The following is a 17,803-nucleotide window of genomic DNA, read 5'->3' on the forward strand; positions in this document are numbered from 1 at the left end:
TAGACACACTGAAATCAGCTTCATTGTGAAAATCAGAATCAATTAACCGTCAAATTAAAGGTATAAATACCACTCTCATTCTTAGATATAACACCTACCCACCAATTCTCACTCACACACACACACATATATAGGTATATACAACTGTTAAATTTAGTTCCTAGTAGTTAGTTAATTTTTATCCAGAAAAAACACCAAAACACGAAAGCGAAAACATTTTAAATTTACAACTAATATTTAATTTTAAACTGTTTTATAATAAATCTTTAAAATAGATTTCGCGTATGCCTGTGTTATGATTTGCAAATAGTTTGTTTATTTATGCTCTTATAAAATTATAATAAGCTAATGTTTATCCAGCGTTTTCAGCATCATAGCAACGTCATCGGATAAATTACATGTTTACTTAAAACGTATGAAAAATTTTCAATATATAATATCACAACAATTTAAATATATAACTATTTTGTCACAAGTTAATCAATTAATTTCTTGTTATTAGTACGATGTACGTGACGTTTGAAATTGTCGATAAATATTTGTTATGAACTTTCCGCGATCATGACAAAACGTTTTTATTGCGATAACTCCTATGCTAAAAATTCTTGTAAATAATGTTTATATGTAGAAAGTAGAAATCAAGATATTAACTGTTGATTTTCTTGTGAGAAAATGTGATACTCATACTATTGGTGAAGGAAACAACACAAAATTATCACTCTCTGTCTCTGTTATTCGACTGCATCGAATTAGTAACTTTTGTGAGGCAACGTATACGGTTTTACAAAAGGATCACAGAAAGAGTGCAAATTGCCTCTACAAATAAAAAAAAAATTTACAAAAAGTATTATAAAATCAGTGATGTAATTAGTTATGTAATTCTCGTTGATATTGAATTTATTTTAACAATCATTAATTGACAAAAAAAAAATTTTCTCTTTTTCTCAGGTCATAGTATATTATTTTCTTAACCAATGGTAGTGTTTAATTTGTCTGTCAATAAGTATTGCTTCTTAATGTTTTGTAAGCATTATGAGGGTGGCATTTTCTTACAAAAAACCCCTCTTTAAAATAAATAATTAAAAAAAAAAGTATTGCTTCTATATTGAATCAAATAGACCGACTGAGTGCTGTAATGATTATTACCAATTTTTCCTACAGAACCCTGAAAAGTGCGTCGCAATCATCATTACCTGCAAGACCACTCAGACGATAGACGCTGGCGGCAGACATCCACTTGCATTTTCAGGAGTCTGTATTGTTTAAAAGTGCGTATAGTGATTCCCGACTGAAATTCATAGTTTTATTTATAAACAAATATGTCAAGGATGGATGTGTGAGCCAGCTTCAGAGTGTCAGACCTTGCCAACTACAGGTACAAGGAACATAAGAGTTTCATTCTCAAGGTTGACCCTCCGTGTAGAGTTCCGCTGAACCTTGAGCCTAGCCCAGTACATCCGCGACGCGGATGCCTTATATCGATACGATCCCGCAGTCTCTAATCCGTGCATAAGATGGCTATCGCAGTTTTTTGAGTGGGGAAAAACCCACGTAATCCGATTACTCCCGGGACCCATGTACCCTATTTAAGGTTTCCACTTCATACGTAAAAAAACAGATAGTATTCGTTTGTTTATCGTTTTTTTATATTCAAGCAATAATTACTCTAAACTTTGTGCATCAAATACTACTTCATACGTCTTTTGTTAAATTTATCAAAAGTTAAAATATGAAATCGTCCAAACACGCAAACTGCTTCAATACACGATCGTCCATAGATACACGTCCGAAGATAAGAATAATGTAGAATACGTTACTTTATTTTTAGCCAACTACAAAATTAGGTTATCGATTCGGATTCATTTGTTTTCTTCTTTTATAGAACTCTTTAAATATTGTTGCTGTTCAAATTGGAAGAATTTTGTTCTTCTAAATAGCACTGGCTCATATGAGCAACTTGATTAGGAACCACATGTACATTTATGTGCCACCTCCGACCTCAACCTCCTTTCCGATCTTATTTGAATTGCAGTCCCTTAGGATTATGAGAATGAAAAAATCTAAATCAAACCCGTGTTTTAACACAAACTTGGGCACTTTTATGTATTCTGCGCTGTTGGGTACTCTTTTGACTGGACTGGTTATTTAAATAATAACAATACTTGTTCAGTAATTTTGGAGGCGATGCTAGACAAAGCTAGAACAAATGTATTTAGTTATGAACTCGTGTAAAAATCGATTCGTAATACTGATTACGATTTATGCAAATTAGAGTATTTTTTCTGGTAAGATAGATACAGAATGCTGTGCCATTTGCATTTTACAATAATAATTACCTCCTGATCGGAGATAATATAGCCATATATTCATGACATTTTATATTTTCACTAGTGTGTGTGTTTTAACACATATGTATTTTTTTATTTTCCTTTAGACTTGTAGTCCAAAAAGACGCCAGTGCTAGGTGACTGGAAAAATAGGTGATGCCTCAAACGCTTAATGGAAGTATTAACTTTCGCTGGTAATTTCTGGAGAGATCCACTGAACAGTTTTTTATTGGCCAAATTCGAATTGTAACTCGTGACCTCGAGATCTACATCTGTATAAACTATACGTTAAAGTAGACCAGGGCAGTTAAAGTAAATCTGACGAAACCCTATATTTAAACGAAGTTTTATTGTTGTGTGTTGTTTTAACGTTGTAGATTTCTTTGGTTATTCTTTTACGATTCGACATTTCACTTTGACAAATCACAACTTATAAAAGAAGTTATATAAAATTGACCTTGTTTTTATGTCATCGTTCGGAAATATTTGACACATTATGAGGCTATGAAATCTGGTGATTTAAACAAAAAATAATAGCAGGTTATAAGTGTTCGACATTCCGAGACACGACGTCAAGCACTTCATGACTCTTTGTCTTACTTTTTACACATTTTATTGCATGGCCTAGAAAACTCTGATTGCACGGTTTTATCAGGTTCTAATTGCAAACATTACTTCTGCTAATAACCAAGAAATTTCTTTGCATATATATTTTATTTTTATTATAGATTTCGCCTATTTTTTTAATTCCGATAGAAACTTAACGTAGGCACTTGTCTTAATTTTTTAAAAATAAATGGGCCACCTTATGGTAAGTGGATCACAGCGCTCTAGACTTTGGCACTGTGATATTAACCAACCTTTAGATCGCCAATGTGCCACCAACCTTGGGTACAAAGTTGTTATTTCTTTGTGCTTGTAATTACTCTGACTCACTCACCCTTCATACCGGAACACAGAAATAGTAAATATAGATGTTCGGTGGGTTAATATATATTGAGTTGATGGTACCTTGCTTTATATTATTTGTTTAAATATATAATGAATATATACAATAAAAAAATTTGAAATAAAACTAATAAGTCATTCGAAGTCGGTACGCGGAGCTAGTTTTTTATACAATGGATAAAACAAATGAAAACATTGGATGTGTTTGAATGAAACAAGCAATGGAGGCAGCTAATATCGCGAATCAACATTCTTGATACTTTTTCTCGGAAAAAAGATATCATATTAAATATTCAAATAATCGCATGTTCATATAGCAAGGGCACGAATGCGAATTGAAACCTATGTCTTTACATGAAATTAGTATACATGGTGTATTTATACAGTCAAGAGACCGAAATCTAATTTGTTTCTAAACAAAGAACTTACCTACTTAATTCATAAACGAATCATGACATAAAACTATGACACATTGCCCCGAGATAATACAAAATAAAATATGTAAATACATTAATTAAATCATTAGGAAGAGACTCGCTTTTAAAATGTCACAATAATCGGATGTCTTTTAGGTTATTTATTTATTGGTTTATAAAATTATACTGTTCTCTTTACTCTTTAAATAGGTTAATACTCTATGCTAAAGTTATTCTATGTCTGCAGCGCAGTGTGTGCGAGCGAGATACGCGTACGTTAGAGGGGTAGAGAAAGCATGACCGAAATCGATGTTAGAATGAAATGGCCTGATGTTCGTTATCTCCCTCTTTGCCAGTACACGTGTACTCGGTGCACCAACGCTTATCAATCGGTCGCGTATTTGCATTCACGTAACGTAATTGTTTTTAGAGGAAGTGCGTATATAATTATTTATCATATTTGATATCAAATTTCTTTTTAAATCTAAATATCGCATAAATAATCTTATTATTAAATTAAAATATATAATTCGCTATTTAGTAACTACCGAGATAACATACATATTTAAACTTGATTTACCAAAAAAAATATTATAAAATACACAAGAAGAATCCACCCAATTCATAACTTATAAATATTTAAATATTTCATTTTATTTTCATAATAAGCATGTCTTGTTATTAATTCATAAAATATGTTTTTATTTAAACATTGTATTATGACGTTTGTAAATTATACAAATATACAAAATAACACATTGTTATTATTTATACACGATTGTGTAAAAAATAGTGAATGATTCACACCGTTTGAATCTGAAAGCAAAATCCGCAAACATATGTAATCATGTTAATGATAAATTATAGAGGAATTTCTTCCGACATTTCTATGAATTGGAAAAAATAGATTACATGCAGGTATACGCTCTACGTTGTAGGTTTTCCCTGTTTCAACACGTAGTAGTATGAGTTGTTGAAACAAATAAAAATCTCCTAAAAACAAATAATTAAATTTGTGAATTTAAAGTTTAGTTATTTATAGAATTTAATATTAAATTGTATAAGTCCAATTTGCATTTAATAATGGAGTTAATTTGGCCAGTAATGCTTGTGCTGTTGATTTTATGATAACGTACGGTTCTGCTTAGATCTAAAAACAATTGAATATATTTTTGGTATAAGGAGAACTCTAAAAATAAATTAAAAAAAAAGTCAAATTAAAAAATATATATCGATTCGCGATCGCGAAGTGTTGGCTTCATAAACATTAAACAGCTGTCTCGATTCGGGCGTCGTCGCCTTTGTTCGGAGCCAGGGACGTACTAACAGCATGCATACATAGCTACACAAAACAGCTACAAGCTCTATAGAGTACAGACGGTATTCGAGTCGAGTTCGTTGTCTCGCAGTTCTCGACTCTCGCACCACGGGCTGGCATCGTCACGGCAGTCCGCAGAGTGCAGACAGACCGATGTTCAATCAGTAGAATATAAAAACTTGACAAGGGTGGTTGTGTTGTCGCCCGTCCGTTGAATAACAATAAAATTTATCCAGGGCTTCCAGTGTATTTTTTTTGTACTCATTGAAATAAAAATTGTGTCAAGCTGTGCTGTTAGTGATATAAATCAGTTCAATTGGATTTGTGATCGAATCAGGTAATATTTAATTTCGTAGTATTTTTAATTTTAGGTGCCTCTGAAAATGAAGGAATGTTTACGTGTATATTCGTGTTAAAATTGTGTATATTTTTCGTTAAACGACATTCTTCATTTTTCACAGAAAATGTATGGGACGGGGTTTTCATTAATTCCATTAATTTATTTCAACATTTTCAGTGTCTATAGTCATTTCGTTTGATATTTCATCGTAAATTTTATTCGACTCATTGTTTTTATTCTTAGCGAAAATTAAGTGCAGTTTTGTACTAAATATTTAAATTGATGTTTTGTGATGAAGATAACGCCGCAGTTTTAGACTGCATCACAGTTAATACTGTCGTTTTAAGTCTGTGGCACAACACTAATTATAAAGTTAAATTAATGGCTAAAGAAAATGTATAAAATCTTAATAAAATCGTGTATCCAGAATACGATAAATGCATGAAATTCATAAACGAACATATAAGCATCACAATTAAATTCATAATACGATAATTTGTCGTACGATTTTTGTTATAATCATTAATCACGTATAATTATTTGCTGATTTTCATTCACATGTCTAGTGCATTGGGTTTGTTTTATGATAATATACCTATGCATATATAATAAGTATGTATATCACAAAGGCGCAATCACTTGCTGCAATAACTGGTTTCGTTTTAATAAGGACTAAGTTCAATCTCGTAAATTACATAAAGGTATGTTAGATATCTTTTGTTCATATATTTATTAAGATTAATTTAATATTTCGCCGAATGTTTTCTGAGAACGCATGTAACATTACATCACCAAATCAAACATTCTTAATTCAAACTAATTTGTAGTGTATCAATTTGAATATATGTATGAATACGATGTACATAAGTATTTACTTACATATGAATCTCATACTATTTGTTACGAGAGTTAATTGGCGTTTCGATCTACGTTACATATAAATAATTAGTTTACATATAGTTTTTATGTACATCAATGTATTAAAATTAAACAATTACATTCGTCTTCGAGTTCGCTATGCTTATTCGGTAAAAATAAAACTGGTAACAAAATCTCGCGTTATAATTACGCGTATAATTTTTTTTTTTTGTTACCAATTTTTTTATCTTATGATATATTTGCGTATCTCGTTGTTCTATCTGATTACGAATGAGGAAATAGTGTTCTGATTTGGGCACTTAAATTCTGTATAATTTCCCGCGCCGGAAGAATTCGGTCAGAAGAAATTCATACTATTTGCACTTTTTTCCCAATCTTGATTCAATTTAATTGAAAAATAATTTCCATTCAATTTTATAATTGAGATTTACCATATTTGACATTATTTTAGCTTGTCCTTCAAACCCAGTGTTTCCCATAAGCGTGTTCTCCATGCCATCGCTGAAGTTTAAGCGAGGCATTGAAATGAAAAAGTCCAAAGTGAAGTACAAAGACAAATCATTTGTAAAAATACTATGTTTGCTTTGAATGTTCTTTCTGTATATCACCTTAAGCAGAACCTAGGAAATACATTAAAGGGATTCCACTTATTTTGTTATAAATATTCCATGACTTTATAAACATGTGAAGGACGATTTGTTCTTTATGACATATTTAAAACGTATAAGTTTTTTGAATTTTTTCAAGTTTTAATATCAGGTAGACAATTATATAGGTAAATAATTAGGTATATTGATCGAATACTAGGTAGGTATACGAAAACTGTTTGAAAAACTTTTAACATAGACAACAATTTCCAACATATTAGATTTAGGTCATTTTAAAGACATTTTGTACGTAAAATACGTACAAAATGTCTTAAAAACAAAACTGTAGTAAAAAAAAATAGGCGTTTCAATGCAGTTCAAATTATAAAACAACAAAATCGTAGCCGTTCAAATTTGCCAATATTCAATTCGTGATGACGAAGCTTTACATATAACCTTACAAATTAGTACTATAGAATTCTTTGATTATTTAGGTACACCTTTCATATTATATTAAACTAGTTCACGTACAAGCTGTTACCATGACGAAATACCGCAGACAATGGCGCCGATATTGTTGTACACAAACTCTAGATTAATCTGTAAGGAATAAATTGCTATCTCTTTCTATTACGTTGATGTAAAAAGGATAGAAAGTTTCAGATCTGTAACATTGGTTTAGTTTAGAGAGTGTACAAATGGATCTGCACCAAGTTTTTGGTTTCTGTATCAAGAATTATAAATTTCGTTAATATTACTCTAATATTATATTGTTTTCTTATTGTGAGTTTATTGACATAAAGCCGGAGTGTTATTAAGAACTGTATGACTACAGCTCTCAATAACACTCCGGCTTAGGATAATGCTAGTGAGACACTCCATAACACTTAAAGACTAGTCTAGCGATCTGCATCGGACTATTAGGTTAGATACTCGTGAAAACAGGCTCCATTAATGTTTGCACATATTCCTTTAAAATGGCATCTTCAGGGTAGTATTATGAAACCGACATCAGCCGTTGTTGACATGGATTCTCCGAAACGCGCTTCATTTTCTGAATCTGCATTAAAACTCGTAGAATCCAGACGACATCTTCATTAACACGGAATACCTATGTCCTTAATAAAGGTCTCCGTCGGACTCAGGATCCCTTAGACGGTCTGAATGTTATTCGGCCAGCCATTATTCATAATTTTATCATCCCTACTATGGATTACCTTTTTAGGTTGTAACCCAGAATATATTTAGTAGTCACCATTAATAGTGCCAGTGTTCCCAAAGCATTTTCGCAGTCTTGTTTTCGTATAAAACGCAAAGTTCTTCGTGTGACGCAATATTGCAAATACAGCATTGAATGTACAAAAAGGATTAAAGGTTCCGACTTCTATTACAAATGACTATCAATTTTATATACTATATGACCTTTTTACGCATCGTTTCTGAAGTGCATTACGTATAGGTCACGTGACAACATTCCAAGCGCTATCAGTTAATATTTATCATCCGATCTATGAATAGGATAGACGTAATCATATCTATGATAGAATAGATATAAAACGAATCTTATCATAGATAGTATTTCGTTTTAATATACGTAATTAAAATATAATCAATCTCTCGCTTCATTCCCATCCTCCCTGTTTCCGTTATAAATAATAATTTAATGAAAACATTTTTAAAGAAAACTCACATACATTTTATGGCTGTTGATTTTATTTAAGAGTTACTTCGTCTGAGGCAAATCCTAGGCGTAGAATCGGAGCATGATTATCATTAAACGGAACTAAAGCAATATACAAAATTTAAACTCCAGAGGATAATAGTAAGTGCTACTAATTCAGCTAGCAAGATTTGACCTAAACAAGTTAACAAACAAACATTTATAATAATGCGAATAAAATCTTGTGAAAAATCTCATCCCTCGCCGAAGGCACTGAGCTATCCAGTATCCGTCCATATATATCCTTGGTACTCTTTGAAAACACGCCAAATAAAGTAGTATGTAAAATCAGATTGAATGGTTAAAAGATTTTTTTACGTTTGAATATGTTATGAGGTTCTCGTTAATTGTCTTTGTGAACACCGTATTAGTCACACCGATTGACGTACTTGTGACATAGATTCTATTGTCTCTAAAATCATTTTTGCTAACGTAGCGGAGAAGTTGGGCAGGCTTTATTATGAGCATTTCCATATCATAAAAGAGTCGTTTCGTAACGTCGATGATATGTACATATTATGATTTATGGTAGTAGTTTCCGTATAATCCGTACATATTTGACAATGATAAGCTGGTAGCATTATAGTATTTTTATTAAATAATAAAGAAAATATAACATAACCGAGTATGTATATATATTTAACAATATAAATCTTTGATCGTTTACGTGTCATCCGAATTTATGATTTTTTTGGATCGGAAATTTCTGAATAATGATTGATAAATAGCTAATAAATCTTAGCTAGGATTTTTGTGATTTTTATTATAAGCTTTTCAAAAATCTATAATTATACTATCAATACAACTACATGAATAAATCTTTGATAAATCTTGAACGTATGTTGTATCTTCAGTTTCCCCCAATGGATTAACTCGATAGTACCAATTTTATGTTATCTGAATAATATATATGATACTTACAAATGAAACCTGGTACCTCGGGGATTTATAATCCAGCACCTAGACCAAGGAGACATTCAGATACATAATATATTATTGTCTTAGAGGCTATCATAAATAAAATCACAATACGCGTGGCGATTGGCAGAGGTGACAGTAAGAAATACCAGTCATACCGAGCCAAAGTTTGCACGTGTTTCATCGATGCAACAAAGGCCAATAGGCATGAAAAAAACAGTTGTGTTCGTTGATTGGTATTTGCTAATTCGTCTCTAAGTAACTCGCATTTGACGCGTAAGCGTTAAAGACACATAACTAAGTTTTATATGAATGCAAATTAGAAGATACTTCTTCATAAAAAGAAATGCCTTTAAGTAAACCAATATTGACGATACCGTGAATATTGTTGTATTGGCTGAGGATTGGCCGATGAAACCCGTATCCATTGCAAAATGGGTTAACCACATCGTTAAATCGACTAGTGTTGCAAAGGCGTAAAAGGCAAAACGCCAAAAAAGTATCATGTATACATTAATTCGAATGGTGGCTTAGACAAATTTTTGGCCGTTGATGATGACGATACTGAATATTTTCTTCAAGAGTTCATAAGGTACATTTAATGTGCGGGCTAACCAGTTTTTATGGACTTCATAAACAATGTTCTTGATTCGTTTTTTGATACTTTGTTTTTGTAGAGTCCAATATTTCGTGGATTTTATGCCCTGGTTGGACCAATAAATGGATTTTTTCATCGTGTCATTTCATTGAGCCGAGATGGCCCAGTGGTTAGAACGCGTGCATCTTAACCGATGATTTCGGGTTCAAACCCAGGCAGGCACCACTGAATTTTCATGTGCTTAATTTGTGTTTATAATTCATCTCGTGCTCGGCGGTGAAAGAAAATATCGTGAGGAAATCTGCATGTGTCTAATTTCAACGAAATTCTGCCACATGTGTATTCCGCCAACCCGCATTGAAGCAGCGTGGTGGAATATGCTTCAAACCTTCTCCTCAAAGGGAGAGGAGGCCTTTAGCCCAGCAGTGGGAAATTTTACAGGTTAATGCTAAAAAAATGCTAATGTCATTTCATTAAGAAAATGTCCTATTCCTGATCATTCTGCTTAAGTAAGATTGTATTTATAAGCTTAAGGAGACAAGAGAATGCACCACTGTCTGTGTATTTTTTCACCAAATGTGTTTGCATGTCAATGTGTCTGCGACTAGACCTTAATTTTGGCCAACGAAGATACTATTATTATAGATCAAGTAATGTCCACGTGAGACACAACGTTAAACAAAATGAAAACGTGCCCAAGTGTAAAAAAGCGCCATATTGTAGCTATAAATCTACCGAATCAAGGTCAAGCGTTGATATATAATAATACCTAAATTAATTGCTAGAATAGTTGTAGTGATAGATGTTGGAATAAATTTATAAACGTACCTAAATATATCTCAACAAAATAAGAATAGAATGAGTTTGGTCTGAGATCGTTGTGTATATTCGTTTTATTTAAATATAAATAATCTGGTTACATCATCAAATTAAGTAGGAAATATCTCGATAACGAACTTCTTAATGTTTAGTACTTTTTTAAATTGTCATATTTTTCTTTCTATATTTTTACGCGTAACATTTTTCTCTTTGTTAAACAAAATCGTGGAGGGTTTTAGTGCGCTAGTTCTTCTGCAAAGAAAAGTTGTTCCTTCGTTTTTGAATCTAAGATTAATTCGTTTTAATATATTTGAAACAATTAAAAACCTTTTCACTCTTGATCGCCACAAATTAAATTAACTATTGTATTCAAAATATAAATTACATTTCAGCCTTGAAGTTATTATAGTTCTTCTCGATGGGGTCTATTGATTGACAATCTTGTTAAGTCTGGTAACCTTTTTTTGATGAATTGGGCAGGCAGACGGAAAAAAGGTACCATCTCCTAAACCCTTTATTACTTTTCATTAAGACATAAAAAGAAAAACGTTCTCTATCATCTGTTTATTTTTATGAATTCCTAATTCGGAGTAAAAATGCAAGTTATATTAAGAGTTCGTGTATCTGTCCGTAAAGAATAATTTATAAAAAAAAAGAAACGTCCCAAGTCTTACGCATCAGTCATACTATCGGCAAACGAATATATAAACACGTATTTTCGTCATATATAACAAAAAAAATCTTTTAATCACTATGAGTCATGATCGATGTTCAGTGCATCGCGAAGTTATATGGTTGACCTTCAAAATACCGGTTAACAAATAAAGAAGTCAGGGATAAGAACGATGTCTGTCGAATCGCATTATTTTCAAACTGTCTTATATTAATTAGGGTTTCAACTATACCAATATAAATACTAAAGTAATTCTGTCTGTCTGCCTGTTGTTCTTTCACGGGCAATTTAGAAATTGTGTGAAAATGAAATCTCTAAAACGCGAACGAAGATGCCGCCGACAACTACTATAAAATGATAGACTATTTATTTTACCTTTTCACAAATTATATTAATATACGGTGAGCGGGAATATTCCCGCATTAAACGTAACTTTTTCACCGTCGTGGGTTATAGCGTGATTTTATATCGTACATAATTTTACTCAATATTTTGCCAATTTAACATAAACATTTTATTCAAATAAGACTGATAGATCGAGATGATCTCATTTAAAAACCCAACAGTTTTATATAATAATATATATATTTATACATATGTATGTACATAATGTAGCGGTAAGTTGTTTTTTTACTAAGAAATTACTGATCCGATTGATATGGAATTTTCATATTAAAGAAGATTGTTTATGGTTTCAGAATATACGTTCTTTGTATGATGTTTAAAACACTTTTACTTTACTTGTGTGCGTGTATTTAACTGATAAATGTTGGCTACTATTTTTGTCACGTTCTTAGCTTTGACAGTATATCTAGTTATATAAATAATTAAAGATTAAAGCCCACCAATAGCTACTCACTCAAGCAAGAAAAAGGACAACCGTTTGTCTTTGCGTCGGAGTACATCCATGCTTAATATGTCAACGTAGCGTAGTCGTTAGACCTATATATATATATATATATATATATATATGTATATATGTAATATCATTAGTAATAGCATTAGTCAAAAATTATTTTATCGTGTATTCATTTGTAGAACTAATTTCGTTAATTAAATCGGTTTTATTTTTACGCGTTTTCAAAATAATTATTCACATACAAAAATATATTATAATGAGCTTAACCTTTTAAGAGGCGGTCCACAACATACCGATACATCGGTTTTTTCTTGTGTAAAATTCTAAATTATTCGAATATTATAAATGAAACAAATTCGTTTTTATATATTGATTCGTGCAACTTAGTTTATTTTTCGCTAATTAATATTTACTTAGGGATATCCCCGCAACAAATAATTAAATTTTTTATATAACATCTCCATTAGGGACATAATTATTATCTTCGGAAGATGATAAAGCGTTATACGTATTAAACGTAACCATAATTATAATTCCAATTATGTTACGAACAAATGTTAAATACGATTTAAAAAAAAATGCTTAAGTAATTTAATTATATTTTTTATCTTGATGTTTAACCTTATCTCGTACAACATAATTTTGTATGTAGCCAAGTTCATTGTCTTCAGTCTGGAGAACTAAAATACATAAGACATACATGTTGTGTTGATTAAAAAAAATTAAAAAAAAAAAACAAACTCCGTTTTTTTATTCGAGTTTTATTTTTATTCGCTCGAAATAAAAATAAAACTGGTGACTGGTGATACTTTCATACTTAACTGAGCTGCACTCATATTTTGATTAGGAAAGATCAACTGAACCGGTGACAATAATGATTCACTAATAACTAACTTCAATATAAATAAAGATAATTACTAAGCTAAGAAGGAAAATAAATAAGTTCTGAATTGGACGAATACAAGTACTGAGCGTGTGTATTTAATACGATTTGGGCGATCATTGAATATTGCTTAAGTTACGTTAGAACATAATGGAAGACGTGAGTGGACGAAGGTGATATGTAACATTTTGTTAAAATTCAATTTTATGTCTTATTACCTTCGTTTAAGACATAAAATTATAAAATATAAGAATTTTTGGAATCATTATGGAAAAAACGCTAGTTTCTTTTATAAATCGGACTTATTTCTCTGTTTCATTATGTAGAAATTAAAAGCCACGATATTATATCGAATTACAAAATTCATAATTATTTTTTATTCTCATAATATTTAAGTTTATGGTACAAAGATTGCTTGGAAAAGATCTCTCAAGAGATAAGGCTGTGTTTTCACGCCTTTACCCTTTGGTACATCCAGTCTTATGATTATGTTTTATGTATGTGTGCAATAAACTTTATACATAAATAAAACACAACCATATAATGAGTCAGTTTTAGTAACATTCTTAAGACCTTCTTTCCTTGAAGAGAAATGACTGAGTGTCAGCTTTGAATGATCTGTATAAAGTCTAGTTTAATTTCCATTGAAATATTTATCTTACAATAAAGATAATTTCATATCCCTCAGAATAACCCAGATGAGTGATGAGTCATTCGATCATCTAGATAATGTTAGTAATTTTAATTGCTAAGAAATATCAAAGGTCAATAACCTTTTAATAAATGTTTAATTATAACGACGACCTCCGTGGTCGAGTAGTGTGTACACCGGTTTTCATGGGTACGCTACTCTGAGGTCCTGGGTTCGATTCCCGGCTGAATCGATGTAGAAAAAGTTAATTATTTTTTTACGTTGTCTTGGGTCTGGGTGTTTATGGTACCGTCTTTACTCCTGATTTTCCATAACACAAGTGCTTTAGCTAGAGATCCGAGTAATGTATGTAACGTTGTCCAATATTTATTTATTACTTATTTATTTATATAAATAATACATGCAATTTTCTTTTCGAATCACATACCTCAATGCTTTTAGGTTATACCGGAATTACCTTCGCATTTTAAACAAAGCGTATCGACCTTTATGTGTTCCTGGTAGAATTTTCAAGTGCTTAGAAGCCAATAAAAGTCTGCATCTATGAGTATATGCAAAACAAGTGTAGAGTAGGGTTTCTACTTTCTGGGGTGGATGTGTGAATTATATTAATTTCACTGAAATTTATATTTAATTTAATTATTTGTGTGCTGTTAACTGTGTTTCAATTATATTTATCTTTTATTATTGTTTCATTTCCCTCTATCATTTTTGAGGATATTTCTGAAACATTCAGACAAGACTTCAAAGATTATTTCGAATTTTAAAAATTACAAATTGTTTTTCTTTTGAGCGAAGATGGCCCAGTTAAGACCCTTCTGATGGCAGATTTTCTAAACCTTCTCGTCAAAAAGGAGAGGAAATTTACACGCTGTTAATGCAAAAGAAATAAAAATAATGCAAGATGGCCCAGTGGTTAGAACGCGTGCATCTTAACCGATGATTCAGGGTTCAATTCCAGGCAACCACCACTGAATATTCATGTGCTTAATTTGTGTTTATAATTCATATCGTGCTCGGTGGCGAAAGAAAGTATCGTGAGGAAACCTGCATGTGTCGAATTTCAACGAAATTCTGCCACATGTGTATTCCACCAACCCGCATTGGAGCAGCGTGGTGGAATATACAGGATGCTTTTGAAAAATGTAATTGTGTTGACGAGATTATCGAATGAATCGAAATATACTTTAATCAATTATCCTCCGTATAATAATTTATGAACTGTAATTTTCCAATATTCAAATAAATTTATATATGTAAATTATATTATGTAATTATTAATTGACTTCGTGGTAAGAATTTGTTCAAGCACGTTCATCGATCATATTCTACCGTCAGTTACTTAGTATTGTTTATTTTTGGTTTTAATGGTGATTGATTCTGTGTTATAATATAAGGTGTTATTGGACTTGGTACATAACGTCGCGTAGTTCTAAAGGCTGATGACATATCTATGAAGAAATATGTTTAATATTTCTCTAATAAACTTACGATTTTGTATCAAGTCTACATGACATTAAAAAATGCAAGAAATCAAGGAATACTAATGAATATTTGCACTATTGCACAATTTTACAAAAAACATACTTTTCTTTGAGTTTTTCAACGTTTCATTACTGAGACTCAGGAAATACCTTAGCCACTGTTAAACACGAGTTTGCAGTATCGATTCGTCTAGGCTTCTAGCAGTATTCAATTATTTAAGATTCGTGTCAAGGATATTCCTTCCTATAATGAAAGTCGATATTTTGTCTCATCTATTTATTATGTATTTAAACATGCGAATATTGTTTCAACAAAAATCGTTACCTAAAAAAAATGTCTAATTTGTATAATACAATTTAAAATATTCTTGAACGAATACACACAATATATTAATTGAAATTGTTTGCCGTAAAGGAAGAGTTCACTACATACACACGTCCTATAGGTTAACATACACATAGAGACATGGATTGGTTCTATAATCATTTTCTCTTCGACTACGTGAGATATATCTCAAAAACCAAATCAAGAATATTATACGTATGTCTTGTAACTATGCTTGCTTTAAGCAGTTATAATACCAAAGTTGCATCGTAATCAGATTAGTGGTTTAAACGAGGTGGTCTTACTTTTCTTACCTCTGAATAACAAAATCAGTATAAGGTTTGTTTGTAGCTAAAATTGTTTGAATTTTAATTGAGTCATCCATGCTTATTCGATTGTCATTCGCTTTCGATAGCAGATCCGATTCCATTCAGAATAATCGTCTTTTATTTTTTGTCGATTTGAAAATGTTACGTCGACTTTGACATAATACTATTATTTATCTAACCCTTATGACCTTTGCGTTTCGCCGAGTCAAGGTAGTGTCGAAAAAAAGTTACTAAAAGTAGCTATATATATTTAATAGCTAACTAAGCTTAGTAACCTACTCATTGGTATAGTTGTTACAAGTTCATATATTTGGACTGGCATATTTTGGGTGAAGTTCGTAAGTTAATAATAAATAAAGAATATTACTGCAGCGGCTTTAAATCATTGAGTCTAGCAAAAGCCTGATGTTTCTTGGTGGTAGGGTTTTGTGCAAGCCCGTCTGGGTAGGTACCACACACTCATCAGATATTCTACCGCCAAATAACAGTACTCTGTACTGTTGTTTTCCGGTTAGAAGGGTGAGTGAGCCAGTGTTATCACAGGCATCAGGGACATAACATCTTAGTTCCCGAGGTTGGTGGCGCATAGGTTATGTAAGGAATGGTTAATATTTCTTACAGCGCCGTTGTCTATGGGCGGTGGTGATCAATTACCATTAGGTGGCCCATATGCTCGTCCATGCAGACATACCATTAGGCTATACTAATCAAATATAAATAACTTTATGACAAAAAATGCCTTTATTTGAGTGTGTTAAACGTGTAATAAATAAACAATGTCTATTTAAAATGAAACGTGATAAAGAAAACGTAGCGTGTGATATCGTTGTTGTCCGAGGTTATCTTTCAAAGGCTCGACATTGTTCCTTGGCTTAACGTCGTCAGCATCCTTGTTGCTTCACAATACATCACTTTGTGTTTTATCGTTGAACTCGAATGTGTAACTATTTCATGTTTCTTGTCAGCTTTGTTCCTAAGAATGTTTAAGCTTGTACATGTTAGAGCTTCAGTCGGTAAAAAGAGTTCTTATGTTGATGTTTATTTAGTGTAGTCGTGGCTTTAATGGATTTGAGTGTGTAAGATATATTACGATCGGTTTCGATATATATAAAATATCCAAGCAAACTTATTTGATCTGTTACGAGTTACTGTTATGTGTATAGTTACTATTATATATATACGAGAACTCGTATATAATAGTTATGAAAAAAATATGGTTTTAGACAAAGTACGTGTGTGAGTTTGTGTGAGTATATTTGATTTCCTTGTCTATTTTTTTCTTTTAATATGCGCTAAATTGAATGAGTACAAAAAACGTTGTTTGATCGAAATTTAAACAGTCCAAATGTTTCGAAATTTGAATATTTCAACGACTTTCGAACTATTAAAAACGTTATTATCATCGATATACCTGTATCATCGAAGAACGTTTACAAAATTTTCAAACGAATTAAAATCGCAATAAATCTTAACAGACATTAAACATCACTACAGACCTTTCAGGTAAAACATACGCCTAAGAAGATAAATTATTTTATTGGTATCGTATTTCGATAACTCTGTAAATACAGCGCGTAAGGTCGGTATTATCTTTACATGACAACGTTATCAAAAATCACATTACATTAAACTGTTATCGTGTAATTGCTACCTTAATATTGAATGATTGTACTTAAGGTCTTTGATAACGTTATCAATTGAAACAGTAACTGTTTGATTTAAACTCGT

At 31.6% G+C, this 17,803-nt stretch overlaps 1 protein-coding gene across 1 annotated transcript in view; it reads left to right on the top strand.

Annotated features, from left to right (window-relative positions):
- The first annotated feature begins 5,063 nt into the window (after positions 1-5,063).
- The window catches only part of LOC125066138 (ATP-binding cassette sub-family G member 4), a 46,910-nt gene continuing 34,170 nt past the window's right edge, over positions 5,064-17,803 (top strand). The window contains exon 1 of the mRNA XM_047674068.1: positions 5,064-5,346. The gene's annotated coding sequence lies outside the window, so the exon portion shown is untranslated. The remainder of the gene's footprint in view (positions 5,347-17,803) is intronic.

This window comes from Vanessa atalanta, chromosome 9 (genome assembly GCF_905147765.1).
Source record: "Vanessa atalanta chromosome 9, ilVanAtal1.2, whole genome shotgun sequence".
In the NCBI taxonomy this organism is placed as follows: Eukaryota; Metazoa; Arthropoda; class Insecta; order Lepidoptera; family Nymphalidae; genus Vanessa; species Vanessa atalanta.